The 15,402-nt window shown below is 41.2% G+C and overlaps 1 pseudogene; it reads left to right on the forward strand.

The window, feature by feature from the left end:
• The first annotated feature begins 10,873 nt into the window (after positions 1–10,873).
• LOC134367659 (acidic leucine-rich nuclear phosphoprotein 32 family member B-like) lies at positions 10,874–11,610 on the forward strand (annotated as a pseudogene).
• The last annotated feature ends 3,792 nt before the right edge of the window (positions 11,611–15,402 follow it).

Genomic DNA, 15,402 nt, shown 5'->3' on the forward strand with positions numbered 1-15,402 from the left:
CTACTCTGCTATAAAAAAGAGTGAAATACTGCCATTTGCAACAACATGGGTGGAGCTAGAGAGAATTATATTAAGTGAAAGGAGTCAGGCACAGAAAGAGAAATATCACATGTTCTCACTTATATGTGGGAGCTAAAAATAAATAAATAAATACCCAAATAAACTGGGTGGGGGAGGGAAGAAGACACAACAGTTACAATTCCTTGAAGTTGGTATGACAAGCAAACAGAAAGGACATTGTTGGGAGGGAGGGGGAGAGGGAGGAGGGAGGGAGGTTTTGGTAATGGGCCACAATAATCAACCACATTGTATATTGACAAAATAAAAGAAAATTAAAAAAAGAAATTAGTTGGTAATATTTGTTTTTTCTCTGCTTTCTTCTTGATCAGTCTTTCTAGGGTTTAACAAAGTATATTATCTTAAAACAAAACTTTTGTCATTATCGATTTTTATGGAGTACATATACTTTCAATTTTATTGGTTTATGTCTTTACTTAATTATTTCCTTTCTTTTACATTCTCTGTCTTATTTGTTTTTGATTTTTAATTTCCTTACCTTTGAAGTTTAGATTATTGATGTTCAAGTTTTTTTTTCTTTTCTAATATGTGCATGTAAGCTGTAGCTTTCACTCTCAACACTGATTCACTGCATCCAGCAAATTTTGGTATGTTTAGTTTTATTTGAATACACATTATCTAATTTCTGATGTGACTTTCTTTTTGACAAGTATTTTGAATAGAAGTCTGTTGCTTAATTTTCAAATATTTGAGAATTTTTTGTTATTATTCTATCATTAATGTCTAGTTTAGTTCCACCATTGTGAGGAAACATACTCAATATCACTGAATGCTTTGAAATTTGCTGAGACTTGCTTATGACTTAGAAAATGGCCTATTTGGTAAATGCTCCATGTGCCCCTGAAAAGAATGTGAATTCTACAATGTGCTACACATGCCAATTATGTCAAATTAGTTAGTTATCCCATTCATCTTTTATTTATCCATACTAATATTTTTTTCTAGCTTGATCAGAGGTTATTATTGAAATCTTCAATTATGATTGTGATTTTGTCTATTTCTTCTTTAATTTCTGTCGGTGTTTTCCTTATACATGTTATAGCCATGCTTTGCATGCATAAGAAGTTTGGATTTTTATATATTACCAAAAAGACCCTTTTATCATTATAAGACATACCTACTTATCTCTACAGTAAGCAGAATCCCAAAATGGCCCCAAAGTGTCTTGCTCCCTTATGCATATGCCCTGTATAATTCTCTCCTCTTCTTATTTTTTTTTTTTTTTTTAAATTTTATTTTGTCGATATACATTGTGGCTGATTATTGCTCCCCATCACCAAAACCTCCCTCCCTTCTCCCTCCCCCCCCCAACAATGTCCTTTCTGTTTGCTTGTCATATCAACTTCAAATAATTGTGGCAGTTATATCTTCTCCCCCCCCCCCGGTGTGTGTGCGTGTGTGTGTGTGTGTGTGTGTGTGTGTGTGTGTGTGTGTGAATTTATATATTAATTTTTAGCTCCCACCAATAAGTGAGAACATGTGGTATTTCTCTTTCTGTGCCTGACTTGTTTCACTTAATATAATTCTCTCAAGGTCCATCCATGTTGTTGCAAATGGCAGTATTTCATTCGTTTTTATAGCTGAGTAGTATTCCATTGTGTAGATGTACCACATTTTCCGTATCCACTCATCCGATGATGGGCATTTGGGCTGGTTCCAACTCTTGGCTATTGTAAAGAGGGCTGCGATGAACATTGGGAAACAGGTATACCTTCGACTTGATGATTTCCATTCTTCTGGGTATATTCCCAACAGTGGGATAGCTGGGTCGTATGGTAGATCTATCTGCAATTGTTTGAGGAACCTCCATACCATTTTCCATAGAGGCTGCACCATTTTGCAGTCCCACCAACAATGTATGAGAGTTCCTTTTTCTCCGCAGCCTCGCCAGCATTTATCGTTCAGAGTCTTTTGGATTTTAGCCATCCTAACTGGGGTTAGATGATATCTCAATGTGGTTTTGATTTGCATTTCCCGGATGCTGAGTGATGTTGAGCATTTTTTCATATGTCTGTTGGCCATTTGTATATCTTCCTTAGAGAAATGCCTACTTAGCTCTTTTGCCCATTTTTTAATTGGGTTGCTTGTTTTCTTCTTGTACAGTTGTTTGAGTTCCTTATTTATTCTGGATATTAATCCTTTGTCAGATGTATATTTTGCAAATATTTTCTCCCACTCTGTTGGTTGTCTTTTAACTCTTTTAATTGTTTCTTTTGCTGTGCAGAAGCTTTTTAGTTTGATATAATCCCATTTGTTTATTTTTCCTTTGGTTGCCCGTGCTTTTGGGGTCGTATTCATGAAGTCTGTGCCCAGTCCTATTTCCTGAAGTGTTTCTCCTATGTTTTCTTTAAGAAGTTTTATTGTTTCAGGGTGTATATTTAAATCCTTAATCCATTTTGAGTTGATTTTAGTATATGGCGAGAGGTATGGATCAAGTTTCATTCTCCTGCATATGGATATCCAGTTGTCCCAGCACCATTTGCTGAAGAGGCAGTCCCTTCGCCACTGAATAGGCTTGATGCCTTTGTCAAAGATCAGCTGACAGTAAGTGTGTGGGTTGATTTCTGGATTCTCTATTCTATTCCATTGGTCAGTGTGTCTGTTTTTATGCCAGTACCATACTGTTTTGGTTATTATAGCTTGGTAGTATAGCTTAAAGTCAGGTAGTGTTATGCCTCCAGCTTTATTTTTTTTGCTCAGCATTGCTTTGGCTATGCGTGGTCTTTTATTGTTCCATATAAATGTCTGAATAGTTTTTTCCATTTCTGAGAAAAATGTCTTTGGAATTTTGATGGGGATTGCATTGAATTTGTATATCACTTTGGGTAGTATGGACATTTTCACTATGTTGATTCTTCCAATCCAAGAGCATGGGATATCTTTCCATCTTCTTGTATCCTCTCTAATTTCTCTCAGCAGTGTTTTGTAGTTCTCATTATAGAGATTTTTCACCTCCTTGGTTAACTCAATTCCTAAGTATTTTATTTTTTTGGTGGCTATTGTAAATGGGCAGGCTTTCTTGATTTCTCTTTCTGCATGTTCACTATTGGAGAAAAGAAATGCTACTGATTTTTGAGTGTTGATTTTGTATTCTGCTACTGTGCTGAAATCATTTATCAATTCTAGCAGTTTTTTTGTAGAGGTTTTAGGCTGTTCGATATATAGGATCATGTCATCTGCAAACAGGGACAGTTTGACTTCATCTTTTCCAATCTGGATGCCCTTTATTTCCTTCTCTTCTCTGATTGCTCTGGCTAGTACTTCCAACACTATGTTGAATAGGAGTGGTGAGAGTGGGCATCCTTGTCTAGTTCCTGTTCTTAAAGGAAAAGCTTTCAGCTTTTCCCCATTCAGGATGATATTGGCTGTGGGTTTGGCATATATGGCTTTAATTATGTTGAGATACTTTCCCTCTATACCTAACTTATAGAGGGTCTTTGTCATGAATGAGTGCTGAACTTTATCAAATGCTTTTTCAGCATCTATAGAGATGATCATATGGTCCTTGTGTTTGAGTTTATTAATATGGTGTATCACATTTATTGATTTGCGTATGTTGAACCAACCTTGCATCCCTGGGATGAATCCCACTTGATCGTGATGAATAATTTTTCGTATGTGTTGCTGTATTCTGTTTGCTAGTAATTTAGTGAGGATTTTTGCATCTATATTCATCAGGGATATTGGCCTGTACTTTTCTTTTTTGGTTATATCTTTACCTGGTTTTGGTATCAGGATGATGTTTGCTTCATAGAATGAGTTTGGGAGATTTGCGTCCGTTTCAATCTTTTGGAATAGTTTGTAAAGAATCGGTGTCAATTCCTCTTTGAATGTTTGGTAAAATTCTGCTGTGAATCCATCTGGTCCTGGGCTTTTCTTTGTTGGGAGCCTTCTGATAACAGCTTCAATCTCCTTTATTGTTATTGGTCTGTTCAAATTTTCTACGTCTTCACGGTTCAGTTTTGGGAGCTTGTGTGTGTACAGAAATTTATCCATTTCCTCTAGATTTTCAGATTTGTTGGCGTATAGTTGTTTATAGTAGTCTCGAATGATTCCTTGTATTTCAGATGAATCAGTTGTAATATCGCCTTTTTCATTTCTAATTTTTGTTATTTGAGTCTTCTCTCTTCTTCTTTTTGTTAGCCATGCTAATGGTTTGTCTATTTTATTTATCTTTTCAAAAAACCAACTTTTTGATTCGTTGATCTTTTGAATTGTTTTTTGGTTTTCAATTTCATTCAGTTCTGCTCTGATCTTAATGATTTCTTTCCGTCTGCTAACTTTAGGTTTGGATTGTTCTTGTTTTTCTAGTTCTTTAAGGTGAAGTGTTAGGTTGTTCACTTGCCATCTTTCTATTCTTCTGAAGTGAGCGTTTAATGCAATAAATTTTCCTCTCAATACTGCTTTTACAGTATCCCACAGGTTTTGGTATGATGTATCATTGTTTTCATTAGTTTCAATAAATTTTTTGATTTCCTGCTTGATTTCTTCTTGGACCCATATGTCATTAAGTAGAATGCTGTTTAATTTCCATGTGTTTGTATAGTTTCCAGAGGTTCGTTTGTTATTAATTTCTAGTTTTAATCCATTGTGGTCTGAGAAGATACATGGGATAATTCCAATTTTTTTGAATTTATTGAGACTTGATTTGTGACCTAATATGTGATCTATCCTGGAGAATGATCCATGTGCTGATGAGAAGAATGAATATTCTGAGGTTGTTGGGTGGAATGTTCTGTAGATATCTGCCAATTCCAATTGGTCTAGAGTCTTGTTTAGATCTTGTGTTTCTCTACTGATTCTTTGCCTAGATGATCTGTCTAATATTGACAGTGGGGTGTTCAGGTCCCCTGCTATTATGGTATTAGTGTCTATTTCCTTCTTTAGGTCTAATAGAGTTTGTTTTATAAATCTGGCTGCTCCAACATTGGGTGCATACATATTTATGATTGTTATGTCTTCTCGATGGATCAGTCCTTTTATCATTAAGTAGTGTCCCTCATTGTCTCTTTTTATGGTTTTTAGTTTAAAGTCTATTTTGTCAGATATAAGAATAGCTACTCCTGCTCGTTTTTCTTTTCTGTTTGCATGGTAAATCTTTTTCCATCCTTTCACTCTTAGTCTGTGTGAATCTTTATGGGTGAGGTGGGTCTCTTGTGGACAGCATATAGTTGGGCCCTGCTTTTTGATCCAGTCAGCCAGTCTGTGTCTTTAAATTGGGGAATTTAAGCCTTTTACATTAAGAGTTGTTATTGAAAGGTGTTGATTTATTCCTAGCATTTTATTGGTTGTTTGGTTGTCTTAAGTGTCTTTTGTTCCTTGCTTTCTGATTTACTGTTTGTTTTCTGTGTTTGTTGGTTCCTTAGGTTGTAGATAGTGTTTTTGTTAGCTTGTTTTCTCTTCATGAATGCCATTTTTATTATACTAGTGGGTTTAGATTTTTCTTGGGTTTTTATGGCAGTGGTAGTTATTTTTCAGGAACCAAACCCAGTACTCCCTTGAGGATTTCTTGTAAGGGTGGTCTTGTGGTAGTGAACTCCCGCAGTTTTTGTTTGTCTGAGAAATATACTATTTGCCCCTCATTTCGGAAGGATAGCCTTGCAGGGTAGAGTATTCTTGGCTGGCAATCTTTGTCTTTTAGCATTTTGAAAATATCATCCCATTCCTTTCTAGCTTTTAGGGTTTGTGATGAAAAGTCTGATGTTAACCTGATTGGGGCTCCCTTATAGGTGATTTGATGCTTCTCTCTTGCAGCTTTTAAGATTCTCTCTTTGTCTCTGAGTTTTGCCAATTTGACTATGACATGTCTTGGAGAAGGCCTTTTTGGGTTGAATACGTTTGGAGATCGTTGAGCTTCCTGGATCTGAAGATCTGTGATTTTTCCTATACCTGGGAAGTTTTCTGCCACTATTTTGTTGAATATGTTTTCAATGGAATCTCCATTTTCCTCCCCTTCTGGAATACCCATGACTCGGATATTTGATCGCTTATGGTTGTCTGATATCTCTCTCAGATTTTCTTCAATGTCCTTGATTCTTTTTTCTTTCTTTTTGTCTGCTTGTGTTATTGCAAACAGCCCATCTTCAAGTTCAGAGGTTCTCTCTTCAACTTCGACAAGCCTGCTGGTTAAACTCTCCGTTGTGTTTTTTATTTCGTTGAATAACTTCTTCAGTTCAGCAAGTTCTGCTACATTTTTTTCAGGACATTGATTTCCTTGTACATTTCCTCTTTCAGATCCTGTATACTTTTCCTCATTTCATCATGATGTCTAGCTGAGTTTTCTTGTATCTCATTCAGTTTCTTTAGAATTATCACTCGAAATTCCTTGTCAGTCATTTCAAGGGCTTCTTGTTCTATAGGATCTAGAGTTTGAGATTTATTAACTTTTGGTGGTGTACTTTCTTGATTTTTTGTATTTCTGGTATCTTTTTTTTGGTGTTTATTCATTGTGGCCGGGGGTTTCACCGTCCACCGGTTTGAGACTAATGACTAACTAGGATGTTGCTGTGGTTGCCAATTTCGTATGGCTCCCGCCGTGACTGCTCAGTTGGCCTCTAGTGCCTTGTGTGTGTGGTCTTGGGCTTCTCCGGGGAGCCACCTTTCTGGTCAGCTTGGACTCTGCTGGGCTGGTGGGTCATGTACCACAAGGTGTGTGATCTCTGTTGAGCTTTCACTTCCTGTGCAGGACTTCTCCCTGTTCCGTGTGCTCTGGCCCAGGCTGTTAGATCGTGCAGTAGCGACCCCACCGGGTGTGTGGTTTTTGTCCAGTCTCCGCCTCCCTGGCCGCACGTCTCCCCACTCTGTGCACACTGTGCTGGGCTGGGGCGTGTCTTCTGCACCCCTCGTCTAACAGCTGGGCCTTCAAGACCCTGCTCGGCACCGCCTCGCCCAGGAAGTCTACCAGGTTTCTGCTAGGCACAGACGACCGGTCTCTCTGGGTGCCTTTGTAGCACTATGTAGATCTTTCTCGGGTCTTGTTCACCTTTGTATCCCCCCAGTATAAACCAAGTCTAGCGCCCACCTGCAGCCTGGTCTCCGGCAGGTTCAAGCGGACCTGGAAACTCTCCTACCACACTATTCCCAACCAGAAATTCGTTAGGCTTTTTTCCAAACTGGTGGCCGCACAGATGGTATCTGCCTCCCAGTAACAGGGAGTTTACCTGGGGCCGGAGTCCAGGGTATGGTGGAGTGACAGTCGGCCCGACCGTACTTCCTTGCCCTCCCAAAACTGGCCCGGGACGCCCTCCGCCACCAGCCCCGCCAGAGAACCGCGGAGGGAGTTGGAGCGGAGGTCAGTCCGCAGGCTCCGGAAAGCCCGGGGCCAGGCCAAGCAAGTGGGAGGGCTCAGTGATGGCCGAGCAGGGTGGAGCTGCCCGCACCTGGGAAAATGGAGGCAGCACCGGCGGTGAGTGGGCTGGTGGTGCAGGCGGGAGCCGCGTGGGCATCCACCCCCCGAACAGAGCTGTGCCAGGGATCACTCACTGTGCTGTGCCAGGTCGGGTGCTCGCTCTCTGTCTCTGGTTTGCCGCCTTTCCCAGTTCTCGGCCGCTGCCGCCTCGGGCTGTTCAGTCGCGGCGCGGCTCGGGCGCTCCCAGGAATCTTCTTTAATGCCGGCCTGAAAACTCGAATCCTGAGTAGGGCAGCTGGCCACCTTCAGCGCGGCCCCGGCCTCCGGGATCCTGGCTGCATCCACAGCAGCCCTGGCGCCGTGTTCCCTGTTTCGAGACTCACTTTTGCAGCTAAGAAACAGTTCTTTTCCTGCTCCACACTTTAAAGCTGTTGTCTGTAAATGAGGCAGCCTCTCCTGCCGGGGGCAAAGTGGCGGTCACCCCCCACAACCGGTCAGCAGCAGCAGTCCTCCCTTAAGAGATGGCGAGAGGAAAGACCACAAGTTTTCTGGCTGCCTGAGTCCCAGTGGCCGCCTTTTCCACCTTAGCTACTCTGCGCCAGCCGCCGCAGCCGCCGCCATCTTGAAAAGCCTCTCCTCTTCTTAAAAAAACTTTAGAGAGGTTTTAACATATATATTTATCTCTCTAAGATTTGGCTCTTAAATTCCAACATCTCTGTTTTTCTTCTCAACAACCACCCACTCTTTCATCAAGAGAGAACCCAAGCCTTATACTCCAGTTCTATTCCTCCATTCATGACTTGGACAAAGCCTTTAGGGAATAAACGAAGGTAAATTTAAAACTCACATTGTAAGTTTCCTTTTCTCAAGGATCTTAGCTGTTCAAGTCATGCCTATGTTGCTTTTTATTTAATGCCTTCAAAGTGTAATTTCATGTATTTTGTCTAGCTTTTATTTTTTCAGTGTGAAAATTATCTAATACGCTACTTTGACATACCCCCAAATGAAAACTGGTCCTGTGCTCCTATCCCCATTTTTTAGATGAGAAAATTGAGGATGAGACATGTTTAATGGTTAACTCAATGCTCTACTAATCGCAACAGAATGAAATTAGAAGTTCATTCTTTTCCACTATACCACATTGCATTTCTTTTTGTTGTGTCGTTCTTAGATGGCAGTACCATTCTCAGGGTTTTTACATATTTTAATAGGGTCTATTTTTTTTTTTCTACTTGTTACTCATGACAGTGTGAGCAACAGAGGAGTTGCCTGTAACCTTAGGATAATCCCAAATGTGTGTGTGCTGTGGTCCATAAGTTAGTATAAAACATATTATCCTGAAAGCTATGAGTCAAAATGTGCTCCGTGAAACTTGTCTTTAAAGGGATCTTTAAAAGGATAGCAAGGTTTTATTGTCAGGAATCATACTTTAGCTACATGTGTCTCTCTAGAATTCTAAGCTGTCTTGAATTCTTACGTTTATTTAATTTGAACACAATCATAGTATTTAACCTGTGGTGAGGAAACACACAGTCATGAGAACAGCAGAATTCAACATTTATTGGTATTGGTTGCCATTGTTGAACTAATACAAATATTAATTGAGCAAACACTATATGTATTTTGTGGGATACAGAGATAAACCTGACTTGGTCCCTCCTTTGAGAAACTTACAGTTCAGAATATAGGGGGTATAGCTCAGGGGTAGAGCATTTGACTGCAGAATACAAATAGCTCTAATGCAAAGAAAATACAGTTCATGATATGGGTTAAGTACAAAGTATATGGAAATTCTAAAAAAGAGTTCATATGAGGTTCAAACTATCAGGCAGGGTTTCACAAAGGAGGAGAAATTTGATATAGGCTTTGAAGAATGAAATCACAAATGTATGACTCATTCCCACTCCAAACCATTTTAGGCTATATACATATTGAGAACTACAGAGTCAGCAACCTGTATGGTGAGAGAGGAATCTATTAATCAAAAGGTTAATATTTGATTCAGGACATATGCTGATTTAATTTTACACCAACAACTCAAGTTTAGAGATTCCATGAACTGAACAGGTATATACTTCTCAAATTAATTATAGCTCCCATTTAGAAAGAGAGTCATAATTTTGTGCCAGGTACTGTTACAGGTGCTTTCCTTATACTACCTTGTTTAACCCAGTAAATACTTTATAACGTAGTTATTGACCCCATTTTACCAATAAAGTAACTGTGACAATAATGTTGAGTAAAACCTGGTTAGGGTCACACTGCTATTAATTAGCAGTGCTGAGATTTGAGTCCAGGTTTATCTGATTTTAAAGTCTGGAATCTTAACCATTCCATTATACTGTTACTGTAAGTATGCAGATGAAGGTGGTGATTGCCCTCTGACTTTTATCCAATTTCTTATCTTTTCACAGTCTTTTCTTCCCTGACACATGCTTGAATATCAGGACAGTTTTGAATCTACTTTTTCCCTCAATTTGAAAACTTAGTAACAGTACTGCCTGCGGCTTGAATTTTATTTCCAGTCAGAGATGTCTGCTTGCTTCCTCACTTGCATGGTATAGCAACCTTGCTGTTCCTCTGGGCTGTGATCACGCCCTGTAAGTGCTCAAGAGCAGACTGGGATCCATATTTCATTCCAGACTTACAAAATTGGGATCCTCACGTACATAATTCAACAGTTTTACCATTTCTGGCAATTGCTCAAGGAGAATTGGATACTTTCATTAGCCAGCATTTGTTTGTACTAGTCGTTGGTCTTCTGCCACCATCCAATGGCCACAAGTTGCCCAGCTCAATTTAGGAAAAGATTCACTAGATTTGGGTTGGATAGAATGAAATGAAATTATGTCTTTCTTACTTTCTAATTTATAACTGTGAGAGACAGACTAAGTCATAGATGGAAGGATACATGTTTGAGAAATTGACTTATGCCCAACCGTGCCTATCATAGCACTTTGCCAGTTGAGATGGTGGTGATGATGGTGGTGTTGGTTGCTGGTAGGGTTGTAAGAGGAATATAAAAATAAAATCTCATCCGGCGTTCAACACAATCTCCTTTTGGTTATCACTCTACCTCATAATTACTTGAAATTCATCAGCCTTAATTTATATGGAAGATGATGCAATGACTGTGTAGTACTTTGAATCTGGAACCAAATTGCATGTGTATTTAAAGAGCACATTTACCTGGGGCCCCGGCTGGGGGCAGCGGTCTTGAGGCCAGCACCATGCTCCACCCCTTTTCCCTCTATGGTTTCTCTCCGCTCCCGTGAGTAACTTAGCTCCAGTGGCTCAGCTCGCCTGCCTGCATGCCGCACGCCACCCAAGACCACGTGGTGGGCCTCTGCCGCGAGCAGACCCCTTCCTACAGCTCTCGCTGTGCAGGCTGGGACACCTTTCCCCGCGGAGTTAAGTTTGAAGAGAGGGGAAGAGGGAAACACAGACATGAAGAGGAGGATCCACCTGGAGTTGAGGAACTGACCCTGGCAGCTGTTCGAGAATTTATCTTGGATAATTGCAAATGAAATTATGGAAAAATTGAGGGCTAAACAGCTGAATTTGTGAACTGAGAGATCCTTAGTTTAATAAATGTAGGCTTGATTTCAGTTTCAAATCTCCCCAAGCTACAGAAATTGAAAAAGCTTGAGCTCAGTGACAATAGAATCTTTGGAGGTCTGGACATGTTAGCAGAAAAACTTCCAAATCTCACACATCTAAACTTAAGTGGAAATAATAAATTGAAGGATATCAGCACTTTGGAATCTTTTAAAAAGCTGGACTGTCTGAAAAGCCTGGATCTATTTAACTGTGAAGTTACTAACCTGAATGACTACCGAGAGAGTGTCTTCAGGCTCCAGCCCCAGCTGACTTACCTGGATGGCTATGACTGAGAGGACCGGGAATCCTCCGATTCAGATTCTGAGGTCAATGACGTGGATGGAGAGGAAGAGGGTGAAGAAAGAGAAGATGAGGAGGACGAGGAGGATGAAGATGGTAAAGAAGAGTATGATGAAGAAGAGGATGAAGATGAAGATGAAATCAGTGTGGAGGAATAAGAATTTGGACATGCTGGGTAAGTGATGAAGATGAAGAAGATGAGGATGAAGATGAAGAGGAGGAAAGAAAGCGGGAATGGTGAGAAGAGGAAAAGAGAAACAGATGATGAAGGGGAAGATGATTAAGACCCCACATGACCTGCAAAAACAGAACTGTTCAGTATTAGTTGAACTGCTCATGGATTTTGTAGCTGTTTTAAAATAATAATAATAATAATAATAATAATAATAATAATAGTAGTAGTAGTAGTAGCAGCAGCAGCAGCAGCAGCAGCAGCAGCAGCAGCAGCAGCAGCAGCAGCAGCAGCAGCAGCAGCAGCTATGATACAAACCCCAGGACGCCCACCCAGCCGAAGAGCCAAAGAATAGTTTCTGTGACGTTCCGTCTTCCTCCATTTAGTCCCTCTTGGTAATCCACCACGAAGCTTGGGGACTTCACCCCAACACAATTGTAAGCGTTGTTAAGTTTGCATGTAAGACTCTTGCGGTAGTGTGGATAGCTGTAATTGGTGAGCCAACTGTCTGTGGTTACCATTTACACCGAGACTGTAACAGCATTTTTACTTTCTGTCCAACAAAAAAGCTTTGTAAATAAAATCTTAACATTTTGGGGGGGGGGGGAAGAGCACATTTAGCTTATATGGAGATAATTTGAGGTGATTTCTAAGTTATTTGTGCATATGTGACCCAATTAATAGACAATTGACAACATTCATTAATCATTATTATATCCAGTTAACTTCATACAAAAGTAGGTTCTCTGATCCTCTCTCTAAAGCAGCCTGACCTAACTCTATGCCATTGTTGTTATACCCGGTAGAACCAATTGGTTGAATTCCTCTTCTTTGACAGGATGAAGACAATCCAGTATTGTACAGGGACAAAACTGTAGGTCCTGAGTTGTTCCATCTTTCTACCATTAGTGTGCGCCATTCCTTGCTTCGATCTAATGTAGAAATCTTGTTCTTCCTCATTGTGTTTATGGACAGTAGGAAGTAGCACTCAGACTTACTATTTTTTCTTGTGCTGTTGTGTTGGTGTTTTCTTCGTAAGGGCTCACTTGATTAAAGGGAAAAAAATCTCGTTTTTAATTCTACCTTTGCTTCTGGAAAATTAATTGGCAACTGGAATAAGTAATGCTTATTGAATAAATGAGCAAAATAATTATAGGATCTCAATATTAGATGTTACTCAGTTAAACTTATTTTATTAAGTATTGGGAAAGTATGCGCCAACAATTTCTTATTGGGATACAGAAGTGTACCAGGCTACTTCAAAAAGTTCATGGAAAAATAGAATTAAAAGATAATATGAATCTTTCCACGAGCTTTTTGAAGTGGAAAAATATACAATCATTCAACAAACATTTAAATTCTAAACAAGTTCTAAAAAAGTAACTTCTATGTATAAGGCTTTGTATTTGGCACCAGTGATTAATTAAGCTCATTCACCATTTTGTATGTCCATAGATCAAAAAGTGGTATGAACCAATTTTTAAATACACACCATAGTGGACTCAACATCAAATAACTTTGTGGACCAAATCTTGATCAGATGGATTTAGCCACAAATGTAAACTTGCTCTTGTATTAACAAACACTGAAAATAGACATACCTTCCATCATACTCTATCTGGCATATTTTAGGTGGCTGACACTGTTCATAAAAAAGTGTCTGATTTTTCCATGTTTCTCAAAGAGAGACACATGACTTCATCATCACTTAGAGAAACTACATTCTATATTTTATCATTAACCACTTTGGCTAGCTCTAGCTCTGTGGTTTGCTGCCCTTTTAATCTACAACAAAAATTTCCCAAATAAATATGCTCCTTTTTTTTATTGGTTATGAATATTGGTGGGATACAAAGCTGATTGTAACCACTTGTGCCCAAGATGTGATGGACAGATCCATACTGGCAGCATGCCCATTACCACATTCTGTGATTATACCCAGTGTCCTCTACCTAATTATCACTGACGTCCCACCCCATCTCCCTTTCCCTCACTCCTTTGTATCCCTAGGTATGTTCTCTCCCTCTGCAAGTCCAGTGCACAACTGTGGTCTTTCTTTCCTTCTTTCTCTTGTAGCTCCCACTTATGAGTGAAGACATGCAGTGTTTATCCCTCTGTGCTTTGCTTATTTCACTCAACATAAGTTTCTCCAAGCTCATCCATATTGTTGTAAATGGAAGAATTTCATTCTTTTTTATGGCAGAGTAGTATTCCATGGTGTATATATACCATATTTTCCTTATCCAATCATCCATCAATGGACATTTACGTTGGTTCCATATCTTGGCTATTGTGAACAGAGCTGCTATGAACCTGGGAATGCAGATACCCCTTCACCTAATGATTTCTATTCCTTTGGGTATATACTCAGAAGTGGGATTGCTAAATAGTATGGAAGATCTATCTATAGTTCTTTTAGAAACCTCCATACTGTTTTCTATAGTGGTTGTACAAATTTATAGTCACACCAACAATGTAGGAGAGTTCCCTTCTCTCCACATCCTCACGAGCATTTGTTATTCCCTGCCTTTTTTACTATAGCCAGTATAACTGGGGTGAGGTGATATCTCAATTTGGTTTTAATTTGCATTTCCCTGATGGCTAGAGATGTTGAGCATTTTTCATTTACTTGTTGGCCACTTGTAAGTCTTCCTTTGAAAAAATGTCTATTCAGCTTTGAAGTATGGAGCAGGAAAAGAACTGTTTCTTAGCTGCAAAAGCTAGTCTCTAAACAGGGAACATGGTGCCAGGGCTGCTGTTGACGCTGCCAGGATCCCAGAGGCCGGGGCCGTGCTGAAGGCGGCCAGCTGCCCTATTCAGGATTCGAAGTTTCAGGCTGGCATAAAAGAAGATTCCTGGGAGTGCCCGAGCCATGCCGCGGGACCAAGTGAGCAGCCCGAGGCGGTGGCGGCCGAGAACGGGGACGGTGATGACGCAGAGGCAGAGAGGGAGGCACCCGACCCTGCACAGCCCTGTGAGTGACCCCTGGCCCGGCCCTGCTTGGGGGGCAGATGCCCGCCCGACTTCCACCTGCCCCACCAGGACACTCACCGGCCCCAGGGCTGCCTCCATTTTCTCAGGTGGTGGTGGCTCCGGCCCGGCTCAGTCAAGCCTGTCCTCCTTGCCCGGCTCGGCTCCTCACTGAGCCTTCTGACTTGCATGCCCTGACGCAGGGCTTCCCAGGGCCTGTGGGCCGGCCTCCCCTCCCACTCCCTGCATGGTTCTCTGGCGGGGCTGGTGGCATGGGGCATCCCCAGCCAGCATCGGGAGGGCAAGGAAGTATGGGCTGGGCTGACTGTCACTCCATCACACCCTGGGCTCCGGCCCCCAGTAAACTTCCTGTTACGGGAGGCAGATACCATCTCTGTGGACACCAGTTCGGAAAAATGCCTAACCGATTTCTGGTTAGGAATAGTGTGATCGGAGAGTACCCAAGTTCTCTTGAACCTGCCAGAGAGCTGACTGCAGGCGGGCACCAGACTCGGTCTGCACTGGGGGGATTCAAAGGTGAACCGTGTGCTGCAGGCTCCTCCCCCAAGGAGCTCATGCTCTGGTGTGGGAGATAAGACAAGTACACAAATAACCATGATACCAGGAGGAAGGTGATAAGTCCCGAGAAAGATCTACACAGTGCTACAAAGGCACCCAGAGCGACCGGTTATCTGTGCCTAGCAGAAACCTGCTAGACTTCCTGGGCAAGGTGGTGCCGAGCAGGATCTTGAAGGCCCAGCTGATAGACGAGGGCTGCAGAAGACACGTCCCAGCCCAGCCCAGTGCGCACAGAGCAGGGAGACGTGTGGCTAGGGAGGCGGAGACTCAACAGAAACCACACACCCTGTGGGGTCGCCATTGCATGATCCAACGCCCGGGCCAGAGCGCAGGGAACAGGGAGAAGTCCTGCACA

Source organism: Cynocephalus volans, chromosome X, assembly GCF_027409185.1.
Source record: "Cynocephalus volans isolate mCynVol1 chromosome X, mCynVol1.pri, whole genome shotgun sequence".
Lineage (NCBI taxonomy): Eukaryota > Metazoa > Chordata > Mammalia > Dermoptera > Cynocephalidae > Cynocephalus > Cynocephalus volans.